At 52.9% G+C, this 16,916-nt stretch overlaps 1 protein-coding gene across 5 annotated transcripts in view; it reads right to left on the bottom strand.

Annotated features, from left to right (window-relative positions):
- The window catches only part of VAV2 (vav guanine nucleotide exchange factor 2), a 219,956-nt gene that overhangs the window by 185,968 nt on the left and 17,072 nt on the right, over positions 1-16,916 (bottom strand). The window lies entirely within an intron of this gene.

Here is a 16,916-nt window from a genome sequence, read left to right on the forward strand (position 1 = left end):
CCCCCCCTACGCTCCTCCCCACTCCCCCCACTTGCACTCCACTCCCGCTCCTACTCTTCCCCACTCCTCCCCATGGCTCTGGCCTCCCCCAGCCTGAGGGGAGCCCTCTAAACCCTCCAGCTCAGGCTGCTCAGTGAAGCTCAGTTCCTGCCTCTTCCGCTCAGCACAAGGGCACGGCCCCTGCTGGAGGCCCCTGCTCCGGGGAACTCTTGGACGGGCAGCAAGCACCTCACTGCCCATCTGCTCCTTTCCTGCTTACTCACAAAGTCAAGACCTGGAGCCCACGGGGCCAGGAGGCACAAAGCACAGCTTCCCGGGTGACCTTGGACAAGTCGCTGACCCTCCTGGAGCCTCAGTTTCCCCAACCCAGTGGCTCTGAATTAATTCCCTGGATTCCTGAGGAGAAGGGAGCTTCCTCACTAGTTCACAGGGAGAGAGGGAGGGAAGGGGGTTCTGACGCTTAAAAACAGGTCTGCAAGTCAGGAACTCGATGATCTCCGGAGGTGCCATGATCTCCTCGTCTACCCAGCCTCCCCGGGCCCCACAGCCCCTCCCTACCCTGTGACCCTCAGCCCAAGCCCCTGGGGAGGGTCTCTGGTTCTCAGCCGTGGGGTTGGGCCCAGCAGGTCTGGGGGCCTGGCGGGGAAAGGGGGTCTGGGGTACTCCGTCTTTCTACCTTTGAGTTGTTTCTTCTTTTGCTTTGTTTTGTTTCGTTTTGTTTTTTTCCAACGAGTAGACATTACTTTTAGAATTTCTTAAAAAGTTATCTCAGCTTTGGGTTGGGTTTGGGAGGAGGAAGTCCTGTGAATGTATAAAAAGCACGCAGCCAGCTAGTTTCTGAGAAGTCAGAAAATGCGAAGATCAACTGAGAAGCTGTGCTTTCTGGAAATTCCAGGCAAACCAACACCAGGCCCCTCGGCTGGCAGGCAGAGCACCAGGGGGCAAGGGAGCGGGAGGGGGATTCCCTGCTGCCAGGCCAACAGCTGGGCCAGCCAAGGTCAGGAATGCTGCAGCTGCAGCCTCGCCTTCCGCCCTCACCCAGGCAGGAGCCCAGTGGGAGGGAGGCTGCCCCTGCCAGGGCCTGGGACAGAGCCCTCTGCAGGGGACAGGCCAGGCAGGAAACCCGGCCGTCCTCAAGCAGGAAAGCTGGGCCAGAGCTGGTACTTCAGGAGGGAGCTGAATTCCAGTCCTGAGCGTACCTGCTCGAAGTCACAAAAAGGGCAGACTGCAGCGCCCACCCAGCTGCCCAGCTCCCCGCCCAGCTCCCCACCTGCCCACCTGCCTGGGGTACTCAGGACTCTCTCCAACACCACCGGTGTCTCTCTGCTTCCTCACTCTGTGCAGGCCTACCCTCTGGTGCGCTCCCGTTTGGGATAATCGTCCCTGCTTTACCAGGTGGGGAACCTGAGGCTCAGTCTGGCAGTTACGGGCCTCCCCTGTACCAGCTGCTGCAGGTCCGGTCTCATTTCACCAGGGAAGGATGTGTGCCCAGGATGCTGCTCCCTGGGATGAAATGGGTTTGTTTTTTTCTCCCAGTATAGAAATAACCCCGCCTGGATAAGGGCAGGGAAGTAGATTAACATGATACCGACAAGAACTCCCATCCTAAAACACCACTAACCACTGAGGGCATTTTTCCGTCATCTCTTGACTCTGGGTTTTTAGGGGTTTTTTATGTGTGTGTGTGTGGTGTTTTCTACATATCTGACTACTGGGAATAATATGGCATATTGAGTCCTGGCGCCCCTTCGCTGACAGCACAGGTGTCCCAGCTCCCTGCCTCCCTGGCTGCAGGGCAGGGCGAGGAGGGGAGGCCAGGGACAAGCGGGCCTGGTACCTTCCAGGAGGGCAAGAGGGACGTCATCCCCGTGGGCAGAGCAGGAAATGGAGGAGTGTTGAGTTCCCTGCACCTGCTGTCACCGTCACAGCTGGCCCCACCTCAGCCAGGACACCCTGTCCAGGCCACGCCAAGTGACTGTCACAACCCGAGGGCCTATGGCCGAGATGAGCTCCACCAAGTAAAAATGGTGGAGCCAACGAGGACGCTGCAGAGCACAGCTCCATCACCACCTGCATTCATCCATTCATCCTTCATTCATTCATTCCTCAATATTGTGTCTGGTCCTACTTTGTGCCAGGCTCCAGGCACCAGGAAGAAAGCCCTGGGCCCTGCCCACAGGAAGAGACAGTCACAACCCGAAGTTCCCAGGCCAGGCCTGCGAGGTGCTCCCTGCCCCACCCCAGGTATTATTTTTGGAGGAGGGGGTGGGGGCCTCTCAGGGAAGTGAGAGGTGCCGAGAAACAGCACAGGCCACCGCACCAGCCACAGCCCCAGGGGCCCAGGCCCAGGGCAGGGCTTGCAGCAGAGACAGCCCTAGACCATGGGGTTCCTGACTGAGCTCTCCTCCGTGCTGACAGCTACTGAAAATGGCAAATCCATAGGCACTAGAGATGGTCCCACTGCCACCAACAGTCCTCAACCCCAGGCTGCAGGAGAGATGCTCAGAACTTGCTGGGCCAAGCCCCTGGCTGTCACCTGGGGCAGCTGCTGCATGGAAGCCACAAGAGAGGCACAGCTGGGAGGCACAGCTGGGAGGCACAAACCCAGGCCCTGCACCCCGATCCACCCCACTCAGGCCTCTGCTCCGAGCTTCCCCGATGGTGACCTCCCCAAGCTCCTGCCCACCCTCTGCGCCAGACTGCTCCTTCCCAGGGTGCCCACCTCTCAAGCTGTTCCTCTCACCACCCCCTTCACACCCCATTCTGCTGCAGGCCTGAGCTTTCAGGGCAGGCTCTGACCCCGGCCCCTCCCTACCAGGGAGCCCAGGGCACAGAGGCACCAAGCGCCCCGTGACCGTCTGGATGGAAGAAAGAGTAAGCAGTGTAGGGGCTGGACTGTGCACCACGCCCCCGACCTTATCCTGACTCCCAGAACCTCCAAATGTGACCTGATTTAGGAAAAGGGTCTTTGCAGATGTAACTGAGGTAAGGACCTCAAGAAGAGGCCATCCCAGGTTAGGGTGGGCCCCGAATCCAATGACCAGCATCCTCTTAAGAGACAGAAGAGGAGACAGGCATAGGGACGAGGCCCTGAGAAGATGAAGACAGAGGCTGGCCAGCCAAAGAGGGCCCAGAGCCATGAGAGGTGGAGGAGGCAGGGGGACCCTCCCCTAGTGCCTCTGGAAGGAGGGGCTGCAGCCCTGATGTCCCTGAGAATTCGGACCTCTGGCCTCGGGAACTGGAGGAGAATGCACGTTTATTGTCCAAAGCTCCTGAGTCTGTGGTCATTTGCTGTGGCAGCCACAAAGCACACAGTGAGAGCCGGGAACACGGGTGCCCCCAAACCTTACAACCGCCAGGCCCTCGTCTCTAAGGCATTCTCTTTGCCGTCGCCCCTGCCCCGGGGCTACCTCTCATTGCTCCACTCTCTATCAGGAGAAAGAACTGCGAAAAAGCAGCAAATGAACGAAGCTGGGGCCGACAGTCCAGCAGATCCCAGCAAGATGACGTGTTCCCACAGGCGTCGCTGCAGGCGCACCGTGACGTCAGGGCGCCCTCCGGGACCAAGCTGGGCCAGAAAGTTCTTATCCGTGGGGTTTTCATCATCTCTCAGTTTAAACTCTCAATCTTCCTGCCTGCCCTGGCCACCTGCTCCTTGGTCTCTGGCAAGCTCCCCACACTGGACAGAGGCCCAGGGGAGCTGGGGGACCCCGCTGGAGCCTCACACCCTGCAGGCTGACACTGAGTGCCGGCCACGGGAGCCTCTGACTCTCACATGCATGGGAGGTGTCATGAAAGTGGCTCCTCAAAGCCTCTCCCCCAAATCGTGTCTCCGCTTAATAGCGGCCGCCAATTATTTCCCAAGCCAGGGGATCAAGGACTTATCTGCGGAGAAAACAGGAAGTAAAGTGCATTCTTTTCTTGTTCACTAGGAGTCAGTGAACGCCCTGCTGACTGGCACAGAAAAGGGAGGTGCCCGGTATCCGGGCCAGGCTCTTTCCTCCTCCAGCCCCAGCATGTGGCGCTTTGTCTGCCTGACTCTGTAACACCCTTTGTGGAACGCAGGAGTCCCGAACCCAGAGAGGAGCTACAGCCTCCCTCAGGGAAGAGGGACTCTCATCAGTAAAGCTCAGGGGCCACCTACTCCACACTGGCTGGTGCCAGGCTCCCCAGGGACAGAGCCAACGGGGCAGGAGGCCGTCATGGGAAGGGTGCTCGAGCCGGCCTTGGAGAAGTCCAGGAGGATGGTGAGCACACAGGCAGGACAGGGTGTGCTTGGAGAGGAACGGTGACCACAGGCCTGCCGCCTTTCAGTGCAACGCCTACCTGGGAGCACAGGTGAGGGAGCAGGGGCCTCCACTGGCCCACACCCGGCACACATCATGGGCGGCCCCGAGCTCTCCAGGTGGGAGCTGCTGAGCGCTTTTAGCTAGCCCAACATGGACCAAGGCCACCTCGGCTTCATTCACCAAGCGGTCCCCAAGAAACAATCACTGCAGTCCAACAGAATAGTCAACCTGTTGATCTCAGAGGAGTGTCCAGAAAGAGGAGGGTCCCTCACTCTCAGGGCAGGCCTCCCAGGGACCCCGGCCAGGACTCAAGCCAGCCAATGAAGGCTGAAGCTTCGGCCTGTGGCCAAGACGCCATGGGCAGTGGAATGAGCAATGTGCAGTTTTGCACCCAGAAACCGGTCAGGCTTCTGATGGGAACCGGGGTCGGGGAACACTAGCATCTGGGGCTGCAGACCACAGAGGGCCCCGGAATCCCCTTCTCCAGCCCAGTCCGGTTTCAGTGACCCAAGGTCAGAGGCACAGAGGGAGCCCTTTCCCACCCGCCACTCAACGGAGCACAGCTGCTTCACCTCTCCAGGGTCTGTAATGCCCTCTGACCTCACAAAGACCCACGGGGCTGGCTTGGGAGGCCCAGCGCAGGTGCCCCAGCCCCCAGAGCACGCATAAGCCTCAGCCAGTTTTACTTCCCATTGCAAACCCCTCGCCAGTTTGTCTGCGAACTCCCAAGCCAGTTGCAGAAAAGACAAAGGACACAGCCACGGCCCAGTGGCTCAGGGAGAAGACCCGGGCTTGCATGGCGTACACCAGGGAGCCCACAGGAGCAGAGCGGCCCCTCGTTCTGGTGGCCACCCAGGCCTAGGCTGGGAACAGGGAGACCCTCACCATGAGCCTCATCCACCCAGAGGGTGCCCCCACCCTGATTCCTCACCCCACGGCGGCCCCTGCCAGAACCCAGCATCATCCCCCATGCCGGGTGCTGGACACCCTCTTCCCGAATGGTCCTCAGCCACCACCATCCCCAACTTAATGGCCTCATGGAAGCCAGAGGCTTGGCACTGACATAGCAGAGCCAGCTGGCTCAGCACTGGGGGTGGAGGGAATGAGCAGACAGAACCCCACAGGAGTTCCAACCCCACCCTGCCCACCAGCTCCTCTATGGGACCCTCCTGGGCACAGAGGGGGACGAAGAAGGGGTAACAGGTAAGGATCTCAAGATGAGGCCACCTAGGATCAGGGTGGACCCCAGACTCAATGACCAGTGTCTTTTGAAGGCAGGAGGGAGATGCAGGGAAGCCCCAGCTGCTAGGAGGGCCTGGACTTGAGGTCCACACTCAAGTCAACCAGCAGAGTCCAGCCATGCCCACAGGCACCTCTCAAAGTGGCAGTCCCCTCTCGGCTGGGGTAACCAAGGTAGGCTTTCTATCCAGAGGCAGAGAGGTGCGGGTGTCCCTGCAGAGAGAAGCTGGTGGGAGCAGCTGGGTCCTCCCTACTCCCCTGGGTCTTGAGGGGCTGCTCATCCCACAACCCAGGGCACCTGGGCTGCTGCGAGGGTCCTGCAGATCAGGGTACCCTGGGACGCCCACCCAGGCCTGGCTCCAGCTCTCCAAGCACAGTTAGCAGAAGCCTCGCCCCTGCCCCGCCCCCCACAAAACTCCTGGTGCTGGGACTCGGGGGGCTGTGAACAACCAACATTTTAGTGATAATTTCATCAACATTAAGGAAATTGAAAGCACCATTTGATTTGAGCTCTACCAAGTGCATTAATTCCTTGAATGGTTTTCTAGATATCATTGTTTTTGTAGGTTTTAACTTTCCCTTTTATGTTATTAAGAGTATCTTTTCTGCTTCGAAACCACATTGAGGGCTTGGCTCCATCCCTAGGTTTTCCCCAGACCTCTGACCTTCCTCCTTCCTGAGGTTCTTTCATGGCTGCTAAAAGTCTTCTTTTTCCAGAGCAAATTTTGCAAATCTCAATTTCGCCAAGAGGTTTGACTTTTCATCCACTTTAGTCAATAACGTGATTGGGTACAGCTTTATTAACAGTCACTTTTATTTTGGACTGATTATTTCTAACAATAAGCATCTTAGAACTTAATTAAAGGCAGTCATTATGTCTTGGAGCAAAGGCCCTTTGCACGGAAACTAGGATGGTGCTCGGCAGAACTTGGGGTCGAAGCTACAAGAGCTTCCCCAGGACCCAGCACCAGGAGGCTCTGTGAATACAGTATTCCTCTAGTAAGTATCAATTAATGATCAATCAATCAGGAATCTGAGCCCTCAGCAGAGTCGGCAGCCCAGGGTTACTAGCACGGCCAGGAAGACCCAGGAAATGCCGCTGACCAGAACCAAGTGAGAGAGGGCATGGAGGCCATCAAGCAGGGAGGGCTGAGAGCACCCAGGGTGGGCAGAGACGGCACAGCCTGTCCTCATGAGCCAGCTTGCTAAGGGTGTGTGTCAACAGAGAGCCTGCACATGAGCTCCACACTCCAAGTCGGCCAGCAGGGTCCAGTCATGCCCATAGGCAGCTCTCAGGGTGGCTATCCCTGTGCTGGGGGTAACCAAGGTAGGCCTTCTACACAGCAGGGCTTGGTCTGGTCAACTCCAGAACTTCCAAGCACCAGAAAGCCATTGAAACAAGAATATAAAACGCCACACTGTATCACATCCAAGGGCTGTCACATGTAAAACATGGCATGATTTTACGTATCTCCAGGAGAAAAAATGCCAGTGAAACTCTAATTATGCCTCTGATTACAAGGCTTCCATGACCCACTCTGGCTTCAGAGATGTCAGAACATGCAAGGAAAACTATGTCATCTTGGAATCAATGAAATAAAGTACATGGAAAACCATTTAGGATAGGCAAGGATATGAGAAAAGCTGAGTCCTAAATGGAAAGTATAGCACAGCCCAGTTCTGTAAATCAAACAGGGGTGCCCACAACTAAATGTAAATAGCTCTCCTCTAGGTGATAAGAAGACTAGTAAACTTTAAAAAAAATTATATATATACATATATATATGAATGAATAGGCCAGGCATGTTGGCTCACGCCCGTAGTCCCAGCACTTTGGGAGTCCAAGGTGCAGATTGCGTGAGCCCAGGAGTTCAAGACCAGCCTGAGCAACATGGCAAAACCCTCTCTCTACAAAACATACAAAAATTGGCCAGGCACGGTGGCACACGCCTGTAATCCCAGTTACTCAGGAGGCTGAGGCAGGAAAATGGCTTGAGCCTGGGAGGTCAAGGCTGCAGTGAGCCCTGATATATATATATATATATACACACACACACACACATATATACATATATATGTATGTATGTATATATATACACACACATATATACATATATATGTATGTATATATATACACATATATGTGTATATACACACGTATATATATACACATATATGTGTATATACACACGTATATACGTGTATATATACGCATATATATGCGTATATATGTATATATATATGCATATATACACATGTATATATATATGCATATATATACACATGTATATATATATGCATATATATACACATGTATATATATATGCATATATATACACATGTATACACACACACAAATACATGTATTTACATTTGTACAAATATATGCACACAAATACATGTATTTACAGTTGCATAAATATATATACATACACATATTTATGTATATATTATGTAATATATAATTTTGCGTGTGTATGGTTTTTATAATGAATGTCATATATGTATGATAAAAAATACATTGTAGCACAACATAAAAAGAAAATTATAGGCCAATACCCTAATGAACATAGATGCAAAAATCATCCACAAAATCCTAGCAAACCAAATCCAACAACACAATATAAAGATCCCTTACCATGATCAAATGGGATTTATCCCAGGAATGCAAGGATGGCTCAACATACAGAAATCAATAAACATGATATATCACATCGGCAGAATGAATGACAAAAACCGTAAGATCATCTCAACAGATGCAGAAAAAGCATTTGATAAAATTCAATATCCCTTTGGGATAAAAACCCTCAAAAATGTAGGTACAGAAGGAGCACTCCCTCAACACAATAAAAGTCATATATGAGAAACCCATAGGTAACATTTTACTGAATGGGGAGAACCTGAAAGCTTTTTCTCTAAGAACTGGAACAAAATAAGGATGCCCACTCTCACCATTCTTATTCGACGTAGTACTAGAAGTACTAGCCAGAGCAATTAAGCACAAGAAAGAAATAGAGGGCCTCCAAATTGGAAAGGAGGAAGTCAAACTGTCCCTGTTTGCAGACATGATCTTAGATATAGAAAACCCTAAAAGCTCCACCAAAAAAACCCAGAACTCATAACAAATTCAGTAACATTGCAGGACACAAAACTAACATATAGAAACCAGTAGCATTTCCATACACCAACAATGGACTAGCAGAATAAAAAAAAAAATTAAGAAAGGCCGGGCACGGTGGCCTCATGCCTCTAATCATAGCACTTTGGGAGGCCAAGGTGGGCAGATCACCTGAGGTCAGAAGTTTGAGACCAGCCTGGCCAACATGGTGAAACCCCATCTCTTAAAAAAAAAAAAAAAATACAAAAGTTAGGCAGGCATGCTGGTAGGAACCTATAGACCCAGCTACTAGGGAGGCTGAGACAGGAGAATCATTTGAACCCACGAGATGAAGGCTGCAATGAGCCAAGATCATGCCACTGCACTCCAGCCTGGGTGACAGAGCGAGACTCTGTCTAAAAAAAAAAAAAGTCCAGAAAGCAATACCATTTATAACAGCTACAAAATAATTAAAATTTCTAGGAATAAATTTAACCAAGGAGGTAAAAGATCCCTACAAGGGAAACTGTAAAATACTGATTAAAAAAAAATTCAAGTGGTCACCAAAAAATGGCAGACATCCCATGTTCATGCATTGGAAGAATTAATAATTTGAAAATGACCATACTACCAAAATATCTACAGATTAAATGCAATTCCTATCAAAACACCAATGATATTCTTCATGGAAATAGAAAAAACAATCCTAAAATACATATTGAAAACACAGAAGACCCTGAAGAGCCAAAGCAATCCTGAGCAAAAACAACAAAGCTGGAGGCATCACACTACCTGACTTCAAAACATACTCCAAAGCTACAGCAAAAAAAATGGCATGATACTGGCATGAAAACAAACATATACCTAGACCAATGGAACAAAATAACCCAGAAATGAATCCACACATTTACAGTCAACTCATTTTCAACAAAGGCACCAAGAACATTCAGTGGGGAAAGAACAATCTCTAACAAATGGTGATAGGTAAACTGGATATCCATATGCAGAAAAATGAAACTAGACTCCCATGTCTCCCCATACGCAAGAATCAAATCAAAAGGGATTAAAGACTTACCCATAAGACCCAAAACCATAAAACTACTGAAAGAAAACATTGGGGAAACGCTTCTGGACATTGGTCTGGGCAAAGATTTTTTGGGTAAAACCTCAAAAGTGGACAGAACAAAATGAAAAATAGACAAATGGGATTACATCAAGCTAAAAGCTTCCACACAGCAAAGCAAACAATCAACACAGTGAAGAGAAAACCTACAGGATAGGGGAACAAATCTGCAAACTATTCATCCGACAAGGGATTTTTAATAACCAGAATACATAAAGAACTCGGTCCAGCGGGGTGGCTCACACCTATAATCCCAACGCTTTGAGAGGCCGAGGCGGGAAGATGGCTTGAGGCCAGGAGTTCGAGACTGGCCTGTGCAATATGGCAAGACCCCGTCTCTACAAAACATACAAAAATTAGCCAGGTGTGGTGGCACACACCTATTGTCCCAGCTACTTGGGGGCTGAGGTGGGAGGATCACTTGAGCCTAGGAGGTAGAGGCTGCAGTGAGCTGTGATCACACCACTGCACTCCAGCCAGGTGACAGAGCAAGACCCTGCCTCAAAAAACATAAAAAATTTAAAACTTAAAAAAAAAGAAGTCAACTTAATAGCAGGACCAGGCGCGGTGGCTCATGCCTGTAATCCCAGCATGCTGGGAGGCCGTGGTGGGCAGATCACTTGAGGTCAAGAGTTTGAGACCAGCCTGGCCAACATGGTAAACCGTGTCTCTACTAACAATACAAACAATTAGCTGGGCATGGTGGTGGGTGCCTGCAATCCCAGCTACTTGGGAGGCTGAGACAGGAGAATTGCTTGAACCCGGCAGGCAGAGGTTGCAGTGAGCCAAGATCGCACCACTGCACTCCAGCCTGGGAGCCTGGGTGGCTGTGCAAGACTCTGTCTCAAAAAAAAAAAAAAAAAGCAAATAGTAACAATAATCATAATCTGATTTTTAAACGGGTAAATAATCTGTTATCAATAATAAGACATTTCTCAAAAGACATGCAAATGGCCAACGAGCATGTGAAAAAATGCTCAATATCACTAATCATCACAGGGATGCAAGCCAAAACCACAATGAGATACCATCTCACCCCAGTTATAATAGCTATTATCCACAAGAAACCAACAGAGGCTGGCAAGGATGTGGAGAAAGGGGAACGCTAGTACACTGCTGGTCAGAATGTAGATTAATACAGCCACTATAGGAAACGGTACAGAGGGTCCTCAAAAAACTAAAAATAGATCTGCCTGATCCAGCAATCCTACCACCAGGCATATAAACGAAAGAAAGGAAATCAGCATTTGAGATATATCTGCACTCCCATGTTTACCGTAGCACTATTCACAATCAACCTAAATATCCATCAGTGAATGAATGGATAAAGAAAATGTGACATATATACACAATAGAATACTATTCAGCCACGAAAAAGAATAAAATCCTGTCATTGCAGCACTGTGGATGGAACTAGAGGTCATCGTTAAGTGAAAAAAGCCAGACACAGAAGGCTAAATATCATATGGGCCAGGTGCCGTGGCTCACACCTATAATCCCAGCACTTTAGGAGGCCTAGGCTGGTGGATCACTTGAGGCCAGGAGTTTGAGACCAGCCTGCCCAATGTGGTGAAACCCCATCTCTACTAAAAATATAAAAATTAGCCAGGTGTGGTGGTGTGCACCTGTAGTACCAGCTACTCAGGAGGCTGAGGCAGGAGAATGGCTTGAACCCACCAGGTGGAGGTTGCAGTGAGCCAAGATCACACCACTGCACTCCAGCCTGGGCAACAGAGGAAGCCTCCATCACAAAAAAAAAAAAAAAAAAAAAAAGCTAAATATCGTATGATCTCTCTCTCATATGTGAAAGCTAAAATAGTTGATCTCATGGAGGGAGAGAGTAGAATGATGGACATCGGGGACTGGGTGGGGCGGCAGGAAGGTGAAGAGAGGTTGGTTAATGGGGGCAAACATGCAATTAGACAGGAATGAGTCCCAGAGTAGGAGGATTAGAGTTAACGACAACTTACTGTATATTTCAAAATAACTAGAAGAGAGGACGTGAAATGTTCCCAACACAAAGACATGCCACATGTTTGGGATCATGGGTATCCTAATGACCCTCATTTCATCATTACACACGGTATATGTGTATTAAAGTGTCACACATACCCCATAAACAACGGTATATGTGTAACAAAGTGTCACACGTACCCCATAAACAACGTACAATTATTATGTACCAATTAAATAAATAAATAATACATTTTAAAAGGTTGTGGGGGGAAAAAAAACCACCAAAAGGCAAGAGAGGCTCAGAGATGCAGTTGTCAAAGCTCTGGTGCCACCCATGCACCAGGCAACATGAAGAGGAAGAGAAACATGCTCGGGGCCAGTCCCATGGTCCCCAGGGTCCCTACCCCTGGGGCCATCCCGGGGGCCTGGACAGAGCTGCCAGTCCTCTAGAGAGCAAAGCCTACGCCACCCGGGCTCCGGGGCTGCCTGGGGACATCCTCCGGCCACACACTGTCCCATCACAGAGTCTGGCAGCCGGGAGAGAGAGCCACCCTCGGCCTCTGCCTCTCGTGCAGCTTCAGACCATGGCACTGTCTTCTGTCAGCACTGGGCTCACTCCTGGGACCTGCTGGGGTAGGGCCCTGTCCCCAGCTCGGATCTGGAGGGTGTCTCGAGACCCCTGGCTGGCTGGCTTAGTGGCTCACGACAGCGCAGCCACCCTCGGTTGCAGCAAATGTGCCTCACTGAGAACCACCACAAGGCTATTTCCACTCAACAGAAACATCACGAGGCTATTTCCCAATTAAAGCTTTAACAGATCAATAGCAATAAATGAGTCCCCCAAAAATCAATCTAAGGCAGTGCCCTTTTTTAAGAAAGACCACTCTTTCCACAGGCAAAAACCACTTAAAAATAAGAGACAACTGTTTTGGGTTTTGAGGCAGTTTGGCCGGGTGTCGGTGAAAGCCGTCTTGTTGCCTGAGATGAATCCCACATGCCGGGATTCACACTTCCCCAGAGAGCTGGATTCCACCACACCCGCCAGGCCTGCGAGGACGAGCGTCTGCACCTGCTTCCCTCCTGCCGGATGAACTGCGGCTTCTCATGGCTGCGCTGCTCGCATGGTAGAGAATACAACAAACAGGGAAGGAGGGAGAATCTGGAATTCAGTCTGTGCCAATCAAAGACGTCTCTCTCCAGGGATCTGACTATGCCAGGGGCTGCTAAGTTTGGTCACTCCCAGGCTGGGGCCAGACCCACCAAGACCACTGACCTCCCACCTTCAAGTCCAGCAAACCTGGACACCAACCGGCATCAGCGCCACTGAGACAAGAAGCCTGAGGCCAACCAGGGAACCTCAGGGGTGGAACTGAAACACCCCAACCTTGCTCAGGGCAGATTCCAGGAAGGCCGCTGGGAGAGCCCAGACATCCCTGCAACCTTGGCCAATGGGGGACTTGAACCCCTAGGGCCAACTCCAGATGGGCCCCACTGCCCACTGCACTGTTCAAGCCTGACCCCAGAGCACCCTCTTCATCACCCAAGTCCAATCCATCCCAAGCCCACCCACTCCTCCTGTGCTCCAGTGGGGCCATCCGTCTATCTCCATTCCCACTTCTCTCCCCACCCCCCAGCCTGGACACCCCCATCTGCCTCTGCCTCTGCCCCAGCCTCTGGGGCTCCAGGCCTCCCTCTCCAGTGGTCCCTGTAGTGCAGACACAGTGGAGCTTTCCAAAGCCAAATCTGAGCACACCACGTCCGCACCAACCCTGCCCAGGGCTCCCTGGCACACCCAGGATGAAGCCGGCCCTGCCTCCCTGCAGCCTTCAAGGCAGTGGCTCAGAGTTCCTGCCACCCCCTAGACGTGCAGGGTGGTCTGCACCCCCTGGCCTCAGCACCCACTACTCCTGCCATCCTGGGCCTCCACCCTCCCTGCCCACTCAACGGCTCCCACAATGACCACACTCCTCCCACTTCTCTCAGACTCTGCAGGACTCCTTGAAGGAGAGACTCAGTCTCAACCATCTCTCCCTTGCCCCAAGGGCCAATCACTCACAAGTGCCAGGTCCTCAGCTCCCTGGGCACAGGAAGGCCTGGGGAAGGGCCCCACCTGATGACCCCAGCAACATAATGAAAACCCCCGCCTGCCATGTCTGGAAAACACAAGTGTCGTAAAAAGGCAGTTTCCCAAGCGGAGGCTAGGGGACAGCACCACGTTCGGTGCTCGCTGGGAGCCAGAGATCTTGGCCCACACGAGGCCACCGAGGCTCACAGGACCTCACCAGACCTCACCTGACCACCCCCGCAGCCCGTTCTACAGAGGAGCCCACGGAGGCCTGGCGGTGGCGATCACGAGGCTGTCCACGGCACCCACAGCCCTGTGGTTGGTGCACCTGGTCCCTCTGACAGACACATGTGGGGCTGCAAAGATGGGGGCGATTCCTTCCCTGGGCCCAGCCTTGCTGGCCCAGCACCTCCAACTTCGAAGCCCAGCCCCAGCCTCTGGCCCAGCTACCAAAAAGAAAGTTGCCTCTCCTCAGGTCCCAGGGGCAGGCAGCAGAAAGCCTCGGGCTTGTCACCTGCCCCACAGCCTCTCGTGTCAAATGGTCTCGTCCGTCTGCAGGGCAGCCCTGACCTAGCAGGCCTCTCCTCCATCACAGTAAATGCAGATGGCCTCTGTACTCTTGCTTTAATCTACAGCCTGGCTCTCCCTGGTTAACAGATGTTTCGTTTAAGCAGCTAAATTACCACAAAATACACCCAAAGAGATGACAGGCCAATTTCTCCCAAGGTTTATTTGCATGAGAAGGGAATGGTGTGTGAAAATTCTATCTTTTCCTTTTTGAAAAAAAAATATATACATATTACAGGTGCAAGTCACAGTATCTCAGGAGCCCGCGGTGCCTCCTGTGGGGAGGGGGGACACCAAGGTCTGGACCAGGAAGCCCTGGGTTCCACTGCCACCATCACTCCCCCCAGTGAATTCAGGCAGAGTCTGTGTGCCCTCTGAGCCTCAGTCTCCAAAGCTTGCAGATGGAACAGTCGTAACTGCTGCTGCAAGGCGCTGTCGGGGGCAGGGAAAGCCCTCTGGGGGCCAGGCCCACTTGGCCCCTCGGTGTTAACTGATCATCACCATCTGGGTCGCCGCAGCAGCACAGGGGCAGCCGCAAGCAGGCACCGTGGGACCGGTGACTCCTCTGTGCCCCAGGAACCCGGGAGGGGGCCACATGTTCTAGGCCAATGACTCTCTAGCCTAGAAACTGTCCCGGCCAGGCCCATGGCCCACCCACAAGCAGAGGGGCAGCCCAGGAGCCGGCCCGCCCCTCCCAGGCCACCAGACAACACCTCCCAGGCAACGCCAGAGAAAGGCTGGGGGGCCTGAGCTGCTCCACTGGGGAGGCGAGTCGTGACCGTGACGCTGGCCTCCTGCCCAGGCCACCCATTTCACGCTGCATAGGACAACCACGGCCAGCATCTGGAGGCTGCTGACATGCAGTGTCAAGGCCGGCGTGGGAAGGAGCAGGGCAGGAGAGGGGCCCCAGGAGCTGGTCCAGGGTGTGGGCTGAGCCAGTCATGGGTCCCCAGCTGTCAACAAAACCCACAGCCTGGGGCCACCTGCACCACCCGGGTCCTGACTCACAATGGGGAGGCGGCCACGGCTTCCCCCAACAGAAAGGGCAGCTCCTGGTCCATCAGCATCCCCGTAGAGCGCACAGACCTCTGCAGGCAAAAAAGGCCCCTGGGGCTGCGGATCCCCAAGCCCTTGGTCACTTCAAAGGGCAGAAAACAACCTCAAGGAAGTGGACGGCATGGCCCGGATTCACCAGAGACGCAGACAGGCACAGAAGGGAAGTCTTCTGCCCCAGGTCACACAGCGCGGATGCAGACCAAGCCCCAATTCCTGTCCCCAAAGGCCATTCTGATTCACCCATAGCCACACGCACCCACACACACCCCAAAGTCCCAAGAATTCATGCTGCCAAGAATTTGGGCCGCACAGATCAGCCAACCCATAAAACACACACATGACTGCTTCGAAAGATGAGGTTTATGGCCTGGATTTATTGACTCGGTTATTCACTCCCAGATAAGGCACCTGTCCTCACCGGGCACGCCCCTCAGCTCCCGCTAACTAAACAGTCAGGAATTGCTGGGCACCCGTCCGTCCGACCCTTCTCTAAGAACATCTCCAGGCTCGCAGCCCAGGCGCCCCGATGCTGGGGCAGGGCAGGGGTGGGGGAGGCTCCAGGAACACACTGCATCATTAGCTAATGTAGAAAAATGGAGATTCACCCAAAGAAAACAGCAGAGAACCCACGTCATGATTAAAAGCAAACACTGTCTTTGCCGCTGGCTCCCGCAGACACATGTAGCCAAGGGGCGGCCCGCCTCCTGCAAGCCTGAGCCACCCTGAGAAACATCTCCTTAAGAAACAGGAGAAGAGGGAACTTGTCGCCCAGAGCACAGGGCACAGACAGTCGGAGTCATCGGCAGGGCCTCCCGCAAGAGTCATCACACACGCAGATCCAAAGGCAGTGGCGGCTCTTGCTACTCATTCCAGCAAGGGGAACCTGACCACAGACACCCGCCCAAGCCCTCCTCCCACCCGCTCCTGGAGGCGTCAGGTAGAAATGATGGCCCCATTTTACAGATGAGGCAACCAAGGCCCAGGCATGATGCAAGTGGCCCGAGATCTCACGTGCCCACTGGCCCCATCTTCCTTCATCATTTAACCTGAGTTAGGCACTGGCTACTCGCATGACAAGGGGTCTCTCACAAGTCCGTGGAGAAGCTCCCCATCACCACCTTGAAGATGCCGAGGGAAGGGTGGGAGGCAGAGGAGGCGGGCACTGGGGAAGCCGTTGCCTGGCTCACCAACCAGCCTCCCTCCTGGAGAGAGAAGGGAACGGTAAGGAATCCCCAGGCAGCCCTGCCTCGGTACCGAGTCAGCAGGCAGTGAAGACCCAGTGCCACGGAGGGCCCAAGGAAGGTCCATGGGCACAGGGGATCTGCAAGCCCCCCTGTCTGCACACAGATGCAGAGACCTCTGTCCAGCATCCGGCCCGCCTGGGCCAGCACTCAGCCCGCCCAGGGCATCACCTCCCCGCATCCTCACACCCACTCTGCACAAGAAAAACTGGCGCTGTACCGCGAAACTTGGAGTTCAGAAATGTGCCAAAGTCCCACAACCAGGAAAGAACAGGCTTCTTCT

The sequence above is a fragment of the Hylobates moloch genome, unplaced genomic scaffold (genome assembly GCF_009828535.3).
Source record: "Hylobates moloch isolate HMO894 unplaced genomic scaffold, HMol_V3 SCAFFOLD_10, whole genome shotgun sequence".
NCBI lineage: Eukaryota > Metazoa > Chordata > Mammalia > Primates > Hylobatidae > Hylobates > Hylobates moloch.